Source organism: Sceloporus occidentalis, unplaced genomic scaffold (genome assembly GCF_023333645.1).
Source record: "Sceloporus occidentalis isolate IW3139 unplaced genomic scaffold, rSceOcc1.0.p SCAF_6, whole genome shotgun sequence".
NCBI classification, from domain to species: Eukaryota; Metazoa; Chordata; class Lepidosauria; order Squamata; family Phrynosomatidae; genus Sceloporus; species Sceloporus occidentalis.
In genome coordinates this window covers 46622205-46635098 of record NW_028316986.1, presented here as the reverse complement: position 1 = coordinate 46635098, position 12894 = coordinate 46622205, and positions in this window count along the sequence as shown.

The following is a 12894-nucleotide window of genomic DNA, read 5'->3' as shown; positions in this document are numbered from 1 at the left end:
AAGAAGTGCCAAGGTTTCAATAACGGTAGCAGACTATTTTCAGTTTCTAAAACTTGTGAGAACCACAACAAAAGCATTTGCTCTTCCAGTTTTTACAGATTATTTATGTGACTGAAGAATTTATTTATTTATTTTTATTTACTTCATTTGTATTTTCTTATGATTATTTCCTTTGCTTTTGGCATTTTCTAGCAACATTCTTCTTAAACTCTGCATTTATTTCAATGATTTTCACAGACTAAATGACACTGTATGGAGATGGTCCTATCTGGTGAGTAACATATTCAATGACATCACTTGGCCCTGACTATGGAGAACAGATTCAGAGCTCTGCAGTCCAGAGAGACACAAACAACCCTGTGATAATCAGCAATGGTGCATTACATTAAAATAAAGTGTGATGACAGGCAGTCAGTTGAACTCAGGCTGCAGCCCTCTGCTATTTCAGTACTTTCAGCACTTTCCCAAGTGTGAATAGCAGTAAGCTAGGGCCATCAAATGCTTCATTGGGGAATGCTGCTTTTGGTCAGTGAAGACACAGGTCCTGCCCCCAGTGTCTACAATTTGACCATTCTGGTTCCTGATGATATCCAAAATACAACGGTCCTGGGAGGGCGCCCACAATTAATATTTAAATAGGGGAATTTTATTAGCTCAAATGAAAGCAGCTGGGAGGAGTCAGGCAACTCAAAGCGGGGATCAAGCCTGTGTATATTGATTCCAAGAAACAGAACTCCAGAATACAAGTTCTAAAATAGTTTTATTTAGACCTTGGGGTAACATCTTTCTAGTTTGAGTTACAATGTCTTCTTGTGCTCAGGTACTGTGCATTACCAGTGTTCCCAGCTGCCTGGTGGTTATGCTCAAGTTTAAGTGAAACTCCTACTCTTTCATTAAAAGCCATCTTGTTGAAACTAGGAAGCCTAAAATTTCTAAATCTTTTTAGAAACCTCATATTAAAGAGTATACAATCCTACTACACCTGACATGTTCTCTATTGTTAATTTGATTAAGTAAGGTGCTTCTGCTACTATAGCATGGCAGGTTGTCTAGGAGATAACATAGACAATACTGTCAGCTAACTGGGATGTCATTTTATTTTAGATTTCTTAAGGGCATGGGTTGGACTAATGAGAGATCTGATTACCTTACCAGGCTTCTATTCTTTCTAAGAAAATCAACTTATGCAATTCATTTTAGAGCCACTGGGCCATTTCTCATCATTTTGCAAGGGTGGAATTACTTTTGTGTTTTGATTCTATAATTTGATTATTCTGGTTTATTAGCATTAGAGAAGGCTTGGAAATTCAGTTAAACCATGGACAAATCTGTACATTGTACTCTGCTTTCTGTGGTTATGGAACAGAGCTCATCCTCTTAACTGCTTGTTTATCCTTTCTGCATAGGATGCTTTGGAAAAGCTTCTGGCATCTAGAAAGTATGAACTGAAAAACAATTTCACTGTGGTTCTTCAGACATCTCTCCAAGAAGAAAATGTGCCTTTTATAATAGTGAGTATAACACTATTTCCCACCTACCCCCTGCCTGACGCATGCTCATGTGAGGGGGACAAACTATCCCATACCCTGCAAAGAGACATTAGATCACTAGTGGCTGTGTCACTTGGTCTACAAAAGAAGTCAGTTTTTCAATGCTATATGTTTTCTCCATGTACAAAAGCAAAGTAAAGCAAGACAACCCCCAATGATAAAAAATTAACAGACTCTTTGTTCCATTTATTACTTTAAACCAGAACATTTTTAAAGATGACATAGCTCTAACTGTCCAGAATTGGCAGGGATAGTCCCAATTAATCCAATTGTTCTTCCATTTTTTCAGCTATTGTTAAAATTTCCTATCTCCTTTGTCTTCAGCTTACTTCAGTTGCTCTAAAATGACTTCAAAGTGCAAAAGAAAGGAGTGGGCAACCTAATAAGCTCAGTCAAAAGTACACTCACTGCTACCTACATTCTCTCCTAGCTTGTGTGTTCTTTCTTACTAATAACTTGCCACCTTGAGCACACTCTGATGTTGCTTAACCACGGCACAAAATGGATTCTATTCTTAATCCTGTAGAAATACATAAGGTGTCCTTCCTCTCTAACCTTACTCTTATTCTCAAATTTTATTTATTTATTTACAAACAGTCTTTATCTGGTTTAGGGTGTTTCCTTTTACCTTTGGCTTTCCCAATAAATGCCAAACCTTAATCCAGTTTCCAAAAATATTTTTCCTGCAGAACAGGCAAGAAAACGACTATTCCACAGAGAAGATACCCATAGCCATCCCAGGGAAGAAGCTAGCTGGGGCTGCACTTGGAATAGGAATCTGGAACAATATGGTAAGATTCTCAAGAAATGATCTCTTTTAGCCTTATCACATGACAAAAGATAGCTGAGAAGCAGTGAGAGAGAAGTGGCTTTCTCCTTGCCTCTCCACATGTTGTCATAGCACATCCATTCTCCTTCCTAAGGGAAATGTTTGTAATAGCATGCCTTTTGCCAAACGGGTTTTTTGAATGCAACAAAAGTTACGCTTTTATGACCAGCTCCCTTGGGAAGAGACTGGAAGTTCTTACAGGGCATGTGGAGAGGCAAGTAAAAAGCCGCTTCTGTCTCGTTGCCTCTCAGCTTTCTTTTCTCATGAGGTACGTCTCTTAGTCCCAAGATGTTTCCAGATAGATTGATCCTAGCACCAACCATCAAAGCACTTGGTAACTATTTCATCTTTTCCTATTTAATGTGTTCTAATTAAAAGATAAGTTCTTGCGTCTTGTGTCAACTATTCTCCAATAGTTCTTGTGTCTTGTATCTTGCACTTGATCTCAAGTGGAATGGTTTTCTTCTCTAAGCTTTGCTTGAGGTTATTTCTAGACAAGGATATTAGAGATAGGCCTTTTTGTGGTGGTTCCATATTTGGGAGACATCCTCCCAAGATATATATATTGTGGCTCCATCAATGTTGGCTTTTAAGCAACCTTTTTATGTTTTGTTTTTTGGAGGAGACATTTCTTTCAAGCTGCTTTTTTATTTGGTGCAAGGGTGAATGTTTTAATGGCTTTTCTTGCTGTTCTTTTTCAAACTATTGTTATAGGAGTGTAATGATAGTCTTTAGATTGTTTCAACTGCTGTTTTAATATGATTACATGTTCTTGTATTTGTGTTTTTATTCTTTTTACATGCTTCTTTAATTCTTCTTACATGTAGTATTTACTTTTAGATAGTCCCAACTGATGTTTTACAATAACTGAATATTATTCATGTTTTAATTCTTTTGATTGCAACTTCCTTCAGGGAGTTTTGACCTAAAACGTAGCCTGTGCTAAATAGTACAAAATGGTTCTGAAGCCATTTGAACTTGGTTCTTTAACTCTCATATCAGAGTTTCAGTCAAGTATACAGTTTCTGTAGCACAGCTTTCTTGGTTAGGTTTAAACTGTATCAGTTAAGCATCATGGACTATAAAGTCCACTGTTGACACAAAATAAATATGAAATAATATTGTCCAGGATATTTGGCGCATTCCTATAAGGTCCAGTATAGTGTAGCAGCTCTTCATCCAGGTCTATGCTTGGCTGAGTCATGTACCATCCCTTGAGTTACCATATAGTGTCCGAAGCTCTCCCAACCTCCAAATTGCCATTCTGCGCCTCATGGGGAGTGGGCATGACTAGCTGAGTATAGTCAGATACAAAATTATTACAGCAGCATTGAGATACATTGTGGTTCTCTGGAGATCTCATTGCTGATATAATAATTTTGTATTTAGCTATAGAAACATAACCAGATGTTTCTTTGATCCTGCCTACTTCTCATGATGCACAGAATGGCCAGAACAGGGGGTTCAGCGCAAAGGACAAAAAGAATACCAACCTCCACAGTTCCCCTCAAAAGGACATACAAAGGCAGAAGGGAATTTTACACATGACTGTGAATGGTTCATGTGTGAGTCTATGATTAATGAACACTTGTATCTGTTGAGCTACAAGGTGTCCTCTTACCTTCATACAAAGTATGGTAGCTAGGAAAATGAGCATGTCTAGGGTTTCTATTATCCTGGTTATGGTGTCCTAGGAAAGTAGAAATAAGCTATATCTGCTCTATAATCACCATATCTATTTTTGTCTGTATATCACCTTCTTTCGAGGTGTGCATAGATATATCTTATTTTGTAATCTTCATGATGTCCTTGTGAGATAATGCGTAGTCAAAGGTAACTCAGAGAACTGCATGACTAAACAGAAATTAGAACCTGACTCTCTCCAGTCCAAGGCTGATGATCAGTCTTCTCTATCACTTAGCCTACATCATCCATGACAGCCAATCCCTCATTTTTGGATGTAAAGGTGTGTTGTTGTTTATGTAGTCAAAACATCATTATCCATTTGTTAGGGGAAATTTTCAGCAGGGTTGGGAGAACTGAATACATGCAGAAGGACAACTGCATGCAAGGGGAGTGGACCTTGTGTGTGTGGAGTGGTTGTGTGTGTGTGGTGGACCCTGAAACAGTGCATTAAGCACAATGGACACAGTGGCCCCGAACTGCTGACTAAGTATTGGGACAGGAAGATCAAATGGTAGAAAAGAAAGTACAAGCCATGGCTGGCTGGGTGGAAACAGTGGAAAAGAAGATTTCACATTGTAAGATGTTGTTATGAGTCCCATGTATAGATGATAAAACAGGAGAACCATAAGATCACCTTCCTATCTATCATCTATCTATCTATCTATCTATCTATCTATCTATCTATCTATCTATCGATCATCTATCTTGCCTTTCTTCCAAATGAGAGACAAGGCAGATCAAGGTTTGATATTTGAAATTTATACTTTTTTCAACATTTTCAAATCGTGGATGCTTGAATCCGTGTATGAAAAACCCATGTATAAGAAGGGCTGACTGTAGTTTGAAAGAATATAAATTCATTTAAAACCATAATGTTGTTAGAAAAGAAATAAAGAATATGTATATAAAAATCATAAAAGGAACAATCAAAAAGTAATGCAGCACATGTATTCCATTAAGGACTCTTCTACATAGGCAGGCCCTGGTTTGAGTCCAGAAGTACATCCAAGCTATATCTCCGATATTTCAGGGTGAGTTTAACCCCATCCAGCATAGGATGAATCATTATTACTGCTCAGACTTTTGACTGACCAAGAGCATCTCTGTCTTGTTTGGATCATTGTATTTCCAAGGTGCTATTGGTACAGAATAATTGTTCAAATTAGATGAATGGATGTGGGAATCTATCATCTCTATTATCATGGAAAAGAATTTCTGACCTTTTCGGAAACAACTGAAAATGGCTCTGCGTGTGTGTGTGTGTATGAGTGCACTGAGACCCATTTTAGTATGGTGGCTTGAGCAATGGACTATGAGTCTGGACACCAAGTTTCAAATCCCCTATCAGTCATGGAAACCCACCAAATGACCTTGGGCAGGTCACACTGTCTCAGCCTGAGAGGGAAGCAAAGACAACTCTCCTGAAGAAATCTTGCTGAGCACACCTCAGATACATAAGTTTTCCCTAGAGTTGCCATAAGTCAGTAACCTGAAGGCAGACAATAACAATTTTAAAATTGTTTCAGATTAGATTAAATTGTTGAATGTTGCTTTAGTACTTGCATATAGAATGGATTATAAATATTTTGATGAATGAATGAATTGAATTATGTTAAGGGTCACCTTAGAGTTGTGGAGAAATAGGTATGGATTTCGCCAACCCAAGTCATGTATGTGCACACACATACAAGCTAGATGTTTGAATTATTACCCTGACTAATTTTCTTATTACCAAAGGCCAAAAATACAATTTTCAACAATTAGTACAGCTACCATAGTATTGCCTAGGTCAGACACACTACGAGAATGAACATGCCAAGGCCTTCCACTATTCACTTCTTTCTCTTCCTTCTTGAGATGCAACATGAAGACACTGAAACCTCCCATTTTCACTTTGAAAAGATTTGGGGTTGCTTTAAGGTCTCTCAAAGGCACATAACAACAATCTTGAAAATGAGTAGCTTCCTTTCAGATGGGAGTTGGCTTGATGATATAGAATACTGCCAGAATAATTGTCAGAAGCTGCCTTATATTCAATCAGACCATTAATGTATTAATTGATTAATTTAACTTGTATTCCACCTTCTCCCCAATATGTGATTAAAAGTGGCTTACAGTTTAAATTTTAAAAAATGAGCTAATACAATGTATAGTGTAAAAGTTAGAAAGCCACTAAACAACCAATCCAATGAAAACATTGATTTAATACAATTAAAAACACTATTGTCATATAGTAAAACACATTCACTGAACATCCTTCAGCCTCTAGCTCTAGTCTAGTCCATTCTAGACCAATACTGGCAACATTAATGGGCAGTGGTTCTCCAGGGTTTCAGACCAGATTCTTTCCTGGCCTGACTTGGGAAACCCTGGTATTTTCCCTAGTGGTCTTCCACTTAGTAACTAGCCAAGCTCAACCCTGCTTAGTTTTAAAATCATACACACTTTTGTTTGCTCAGGAAGGTATGATGTTTAACAAGCTGTTGGGGGCAGCTGCAGTTAACACACCAGAATGAGGTGTAGCTATTTTGTAAAGTTGAAGGCTTTTATGGCCAGCATCCATAGTTTTTTGTGGTTTTTTCAGGCTATGTGGCCATGTTCTAGAAGAGTTTAATCCTGACATTTCACCAGCATCTGTGGCTGGCATCTTCAAAGAATGAAGAAGATGCCAGCCACAGATGCTGGTGAAATATCAGGAATAAATTCTTCTAGAACATGGCCACATAGCCCCAAAAAACCCACAAAAAACTATGTAGCTATTTTGTTTGCATACACAAGCCTTTCATTTTCATTTCATGCACATTGTGCATGGTCAGAGAAGAATTAAAGACTTGACTCAAGGTTACAGACTTGGATGCAAGGATCTGCAATAAGTTATACTGATCGTTCTCCCTTTTATCCAGAAAGACTCATAAGGATAACATCAAAGTTCTTGTCTCAGCCTTCCTTTTATTGCAGGTCAGATGCTCTGATAAGATAACCAGCAGTTATTGGGTCATTAGGTTTGCTGCTCAGCTTCTTTGAAGAGGACGTGGGACTTATTCTGAGTTAGTGCACTTGAGATTTTAATTTAAAGCATGGTATGTGTGTGCTTGAAATATAGAACAAAGTGTTGAATCTTTCATTCTGTCTCTTATTTTATCTATTGATCTGTTAACCCATGCTGATTGGAGATGGTGGAATTTGTAATCCAACAAAGGTGGGTATCAGTTTGGGGATGGTTTGACAGTAATACTAGAATTCCACGTTGTTGTTTTTTTAAAAAGTATTTTAATTGGTTGATTAGGAAGATTATTGCACGAGGCTTTAAAGATGCTATTAACGATAAAGAATAGCACCTTCAGCAATACTTATCGCCCAGTGTCATCACTGTTTTGTTATTGTTAGAGTATTGTGAGTATTGCTAGAGTATCCCTTTTCATTGACGGGAAATACCCATCAATAAGCTCTCAAATGTACTGTTGTAGCATTTGTTAAGTATGCTAAGTTTCTCATATGGCAATATTGGGCAGACACTTATGTCAATGTCTCTGTCCTCCCCCTTGTTATTCCAGAGCAGGCTGGCATTTTTTAAAATTTCTTCTTTGGCAGACACAGAGGGACACAGCCAGCCTCCCCACACCACTGCCACCACCAAAGAAGAAATAACTCTAGAATTGCCATACAAATCAAATAATAAATATTAAAATGGTATGCTGGGTAGAGCATAGGGCAGGGCGGAAGGGTTGCGAGAAATGAGGAAGTGAGTGCACAAAAAGTCCCCATCACACTATTGAAGAGAGGTGTAGAGAAAAGCTCCAAAACCAGTATGTTTTTGTTCTTTGTTAATAATGCAGTTGCAGGAAGTCCAAGGTGAAAGTGAGGCTCGATTAATAAAATCCTAATTGATTGATTCATTTTGGATTGTTTCATCATCAGAGCACCAGAAGTGGTTTACTGTTGTCTCCTTTTGTTCCGTATTAACTAGTGTTAGGTATGGTGCCACTGCTGTCACCCCTCCATTGCAGGTACCCAGTCGCTGTTGGGCACATTTAAATCTTGCAGACTCAGGGACGTGGCTTCCTTTACTTAGTCTATCCAGACTCAATCAAGGAAGCAATGGCCCCGAATTTGCAAGATCTGAGAAGGGCTGTGGTGACCTATGATCTTGGAAGTCTCTCATTCGTAGGGTCACCATAAGTTGACCTCAGGACAATTAACAACAAAAACTTTACTGATTAACACAAAAGAACATGACTGCAATCCTAGGGCCACATTATGTAATCCTCAGCTATTTTCTGTATTTGTTAGATGGCAATAGCCTGCTATATGCCTGTATGCCTTCCTGCAATTTACAACCCGATTATACACAGCTCTAAACTTTGACTATGCAGGTTTCTAAATAACAGGGTAGTTTATATGTATGAAATTAACTTAATTCCCCCTCTCCAGCTTTTTGAACAGCAGAGGGTGGGGAACAGGAATGAATGGACAATGTCTGAAAAAAATTCTAATGACTCTACACCTATTGCTGTGATACTAAATGCGTGAACAAATTACACTGAAAAGTGTTTTGCGAGAGGTAAATGTGGACATAGGATTTTTGTAGTGTTCAGTTCTGGTTCATCCGTACATGGAAGTAACCACATGAAAATACAGTAATCAAGGGAAATGCCCATGAGTGTATGGCTCTTATGTCTTTACTTTTTGAACAGTGCAGAGTATCTTTACCTAGGTAAGCCTGTATAGGAGAATGCCCCAAATCTAACATGAGCTTGCATAGGATTTGTTGTGGAATTATGTAACTAAGGCTAGCCCAAAACATTTTGTTGCATGTGGCAAAAGACAAGATGGCACCACCTCCACTCCACGTAGAGCTGGACTGGCAATGGAATCACAGGATCCTTCATGAGTCTACTTTGGGGGTGCAGGTCTGACTCATGTGGCATACACAGCTCTCTTCTTCAAGACAAAAGATGGGATCAGGACAATGTGCCATCTCAGAGTGTCTGTTACTTGAGGTGTTTGTTTCATTGTGTCTAATGGAAGAAACCACCCTCTGTATAATGTATTTGTTCCTCTTGACTAAACAAACAACTTGTTTTATGTTTCATCCCTGCAATCTTTGGATATATCTGAGAGGAGCCATGTATCTCAGGGACCTTGAACAGAAATAGATTAGGTCATGCAGAAGAGGCTGCAGCCAGAGAGTCTGTTACAGGGTTCTAGTGCCTATATGCTTTTAAGGAGGAAAGTCAAGAGCTCTGTTACTTTGAGCCAATATCCAGAGTCTTCTACTTCCAGAAGAAGTGATCAGAGGTTTGCATTAAGTCATTTCCTTGAATAATTTTCTTATCTCAAATCTGTTTTTGATTATTGGTTGCAATATCAGCAAGGCCAAATAACATGTTAGATATTGTCTAAGAAGCTTATGGAAAGTTTATCTGATCAGGATCTCTGACAAAGGGAATCTGTTCCCCCACTCAGAACAGCACAAGGTTTCACAAGATAATGCAAAATTAGCCAAGTTCATCGCAGTGAGAATGAGTACAAGACAAAGGTCAGTAGCACACTCAGTGTGGTGACTAGAGGAAACAAGTTCTTTATATTTGTACATTTATTGATATTCTTGTTGTGCCTTCAAGTCATTTCCAACCTAGGGTAACCCTAAGGTGAACCTACTATGGGGTTTTCTTGGCAAGGTTTGATCGGAGGAGGTTTCCATCTGCTCTCCTCTGAGACTGAGAGAGTGGGACTTACCCAAGGTCACCAAATGAGTTTCCATGGCTGAGTGGGGATTCAAAGCCTGGCCTCCAGTGTTGTAATCCAATGTAAACCACTACACCATACTGGGTTTATGCATATGTGCATATCTTTATTTACTTTAAGGTGCTTTAAAAGTGATTTGGCAATACTGGGTAAAAGATTCTAGGCGACTTGTCCAAAACACTTTGCGTTGTGAATTATCTTTGAGACCTTGGTGTCTGTTTTCTTTTTATTGGACTGACAATGAATCATAGAGAGAGCAAAGCTCTAGGGAATCTGTGGAACAGTTTGGAGTTCAGGAGATAAGGAGGATTTTACCACATGTTAGGTGCAGATGTGGGCCAGAATGGCTTTCAATCTGTACAGCATCAAGTGCAAACCTGATAAATGCAAAATTTTGCAAATGTTTAGAACAGGTAACATGCAGAATTCTGGCAAAGCTACTGTTTTGGAGTACTGACCAGCATGGTCATTGTCTAATGACTACTCTGCGGTCCCTCTCAAAATGGCAGCAGGACAGGATGGAAACTCAGTTTCTGTTGCCATTTTGAGAAGGACTGCAGAGAAAAGTGGGGATATCTGTATTTGCTAGAGGGAGTAAAACCTATGGCAGAGTCTGGGTGGGGGAAATTGGCCTCTGGCCCCCACAGAGTTGCCCACTGCTGCTTTAATACAACAGGTATGTATTAGGACATATGGGACAATCTATGTGACCCAGAACATTTGGGTAATTTGTAAGACGCTTTGTGTCCCAATATAAATATTTATATAAATATAAATTAATATACATTTATAAACATAGATGTATATAAATTTATTTATATAAATATATTATATAAAACAACAACAACAACAACAACAACACATACTACTTTAACACCTACTTCTGCCTCCTGGGTTCTATTGGTTGAGTCAGTGACCTTACTTTGTTTGCCTAACGATATTGCTGGCCCCAAGTTTCTTATTATTTTCTTCCCAGACTGTGTCAAAGCTATAAAGGACACTGCACATACACAAGGTTACATAATAATAAACCAAACTGCCAGCTTAGGTTGTTTGTGAGAATCAATCATGTTTGGGAAGAAAATTGGCAGAGGAAAAAAGCTACTTTTATAGATAATTCCAGCCTTTTTCATTAACAATCAAAAATGAGGCAATTGCTGCCTTTGACTCATTAAAACTTGACGCAAGGTTGCAGTGAATATACTTGATGATTTCGTTGTAGACTGCATCCATCAGCACATCACTGCTGTCTATTTAATGCAGGAAGCCTGGTCTATTTTGGCCAAACGCTTTCAGTTATATCTCTAGAAGTATAACCTAGAGATGTGAACCTTCCACATTATTAAATAATTAAAACAAAAAGTGTTTGCCCTTGTAAATGGCCTCGAATCCCCTTTGGGGAGAAAGGTGGTATATAAAGCAAGCAAGCAAGCAAGCAAGCAAGCAAATAAATAAAGTGGCGAGAAAAAATCCCCAGAATTCCTGTTCTGTGAACCTTAGAAAAATAACCAAAGAAAACTGGCAAAACAGAATAAAGAAGTTAAGGGGATTAGCAAAAATGTGTGTTATTTGCAGGACTGGCATCAATCCTAGTCAGGCAGCCATTCCAGGAAAGACAACATGGGTAATTCCATAGTATTGAACCATGGCAGTTAAAGTCCTCTTAAACTGCATTGTTTCTGCAGTGTGGATGCAGTTTTGGTCATAAAAAGTATCATACTTTGGAAGGCGTGAGTTATAGTTGATAGAGTTAATTTTAACAAGTTAGTTTTGTTAACAAGTGAGTAACAGAGTTGCATTTTAAAAAGGTGGGGAAAAATAAACAACTTTACTGGAGTAACAAGTAATATTTCCCAGTTATATCTGATATTTGATGAAAAATTTCCATGATTTATCATTCTTTTATAAATCCTATTTTTAAAAACAAACAAAGGAAAGAGGAATGCAATTAGTTACTTTTCAAACCTTGCAGTGAATAGTAGCTGTGCATTATGGCAAAACCCCTCTGAACAAATCTGGCCAAGGAAACACTGTCATAAGTTCGCCTTAGGGTCTCCATAAACTAGAAATGGCTTGAAGGCACACATGAACAAAAAATATTTTGTAAGCACTATAATGAGTAACTGAGGATCAGCTGTTGTATGTTGGTTTTTATCTTACCCTTGCATACCCACCAGCATTTCACAGATGAATGCCAGGACACTTGTGACCAAGCAACATCAGAGTGTGGTCAACAGGGCAAAGGTTATTAATAAGAAAGAACACAAGCTGGGAGAGGCTGCAGCAGTTTGCTTTTCAGAGAATCTACCGGGAAGGGCAAGATTCTACCCCCTTCTCTCCTTTCCCATCTGCTGAATTAAGTGAGTGCAAACTGCATTCACATTTCTGAACTCAGTCTGAAGTAAGCTGAGGACAAAGGGGGAAAATGAGAGGAAGAGAGAGAAACTGGGACATTTTAAAGATATCTGAAAAAGTGGGGTGGCAGAAGATTAATCAAGATTGTCCCTGCCACACTGGAACAGTTGGAGGGTATGCTGTTGTATACAAAGCTACTATCTGAAATCAATTTCCACAATTCTATCTGGAGACCAGGGTTCGATTCCCAGCTCAGACATGAAACCCACTGGGAGGCTGAGTCACATGCTCTCAGCTTCCAGGGAAGGCAATGACAAACCTCCTCTGAACAAATCTTGCCAGGAAAACCACATGATAGGTTCTCTTTAGGGGCACTATAACTCGGGAACGACTTGAAGGTACACAAAACACACTTCCTTTTCTATATGCATTATTTTTTCTTATTATCCATTTACCTGCGGTTTCATGAAACTGTCACTAGGTCTTATTTCTCCATTTGCAGTTTTCCTTCTTTATACTGTTAATCCACTGTTTTATATGTTAGTCATGCACCTTCCACTTTCTTGTTTGCTTATCTATTATTTAAATCAGTCGTAAGCCAATCAAAACTATTCTGCCCTATAATCCTTAATAATGTATCTTTCTTTGGATATACCCCAAAATTTTGAGAAAATAAAACAAAATCCTTACGCGTAATTTGAACATATCACTGTTGTTGGATTCTTT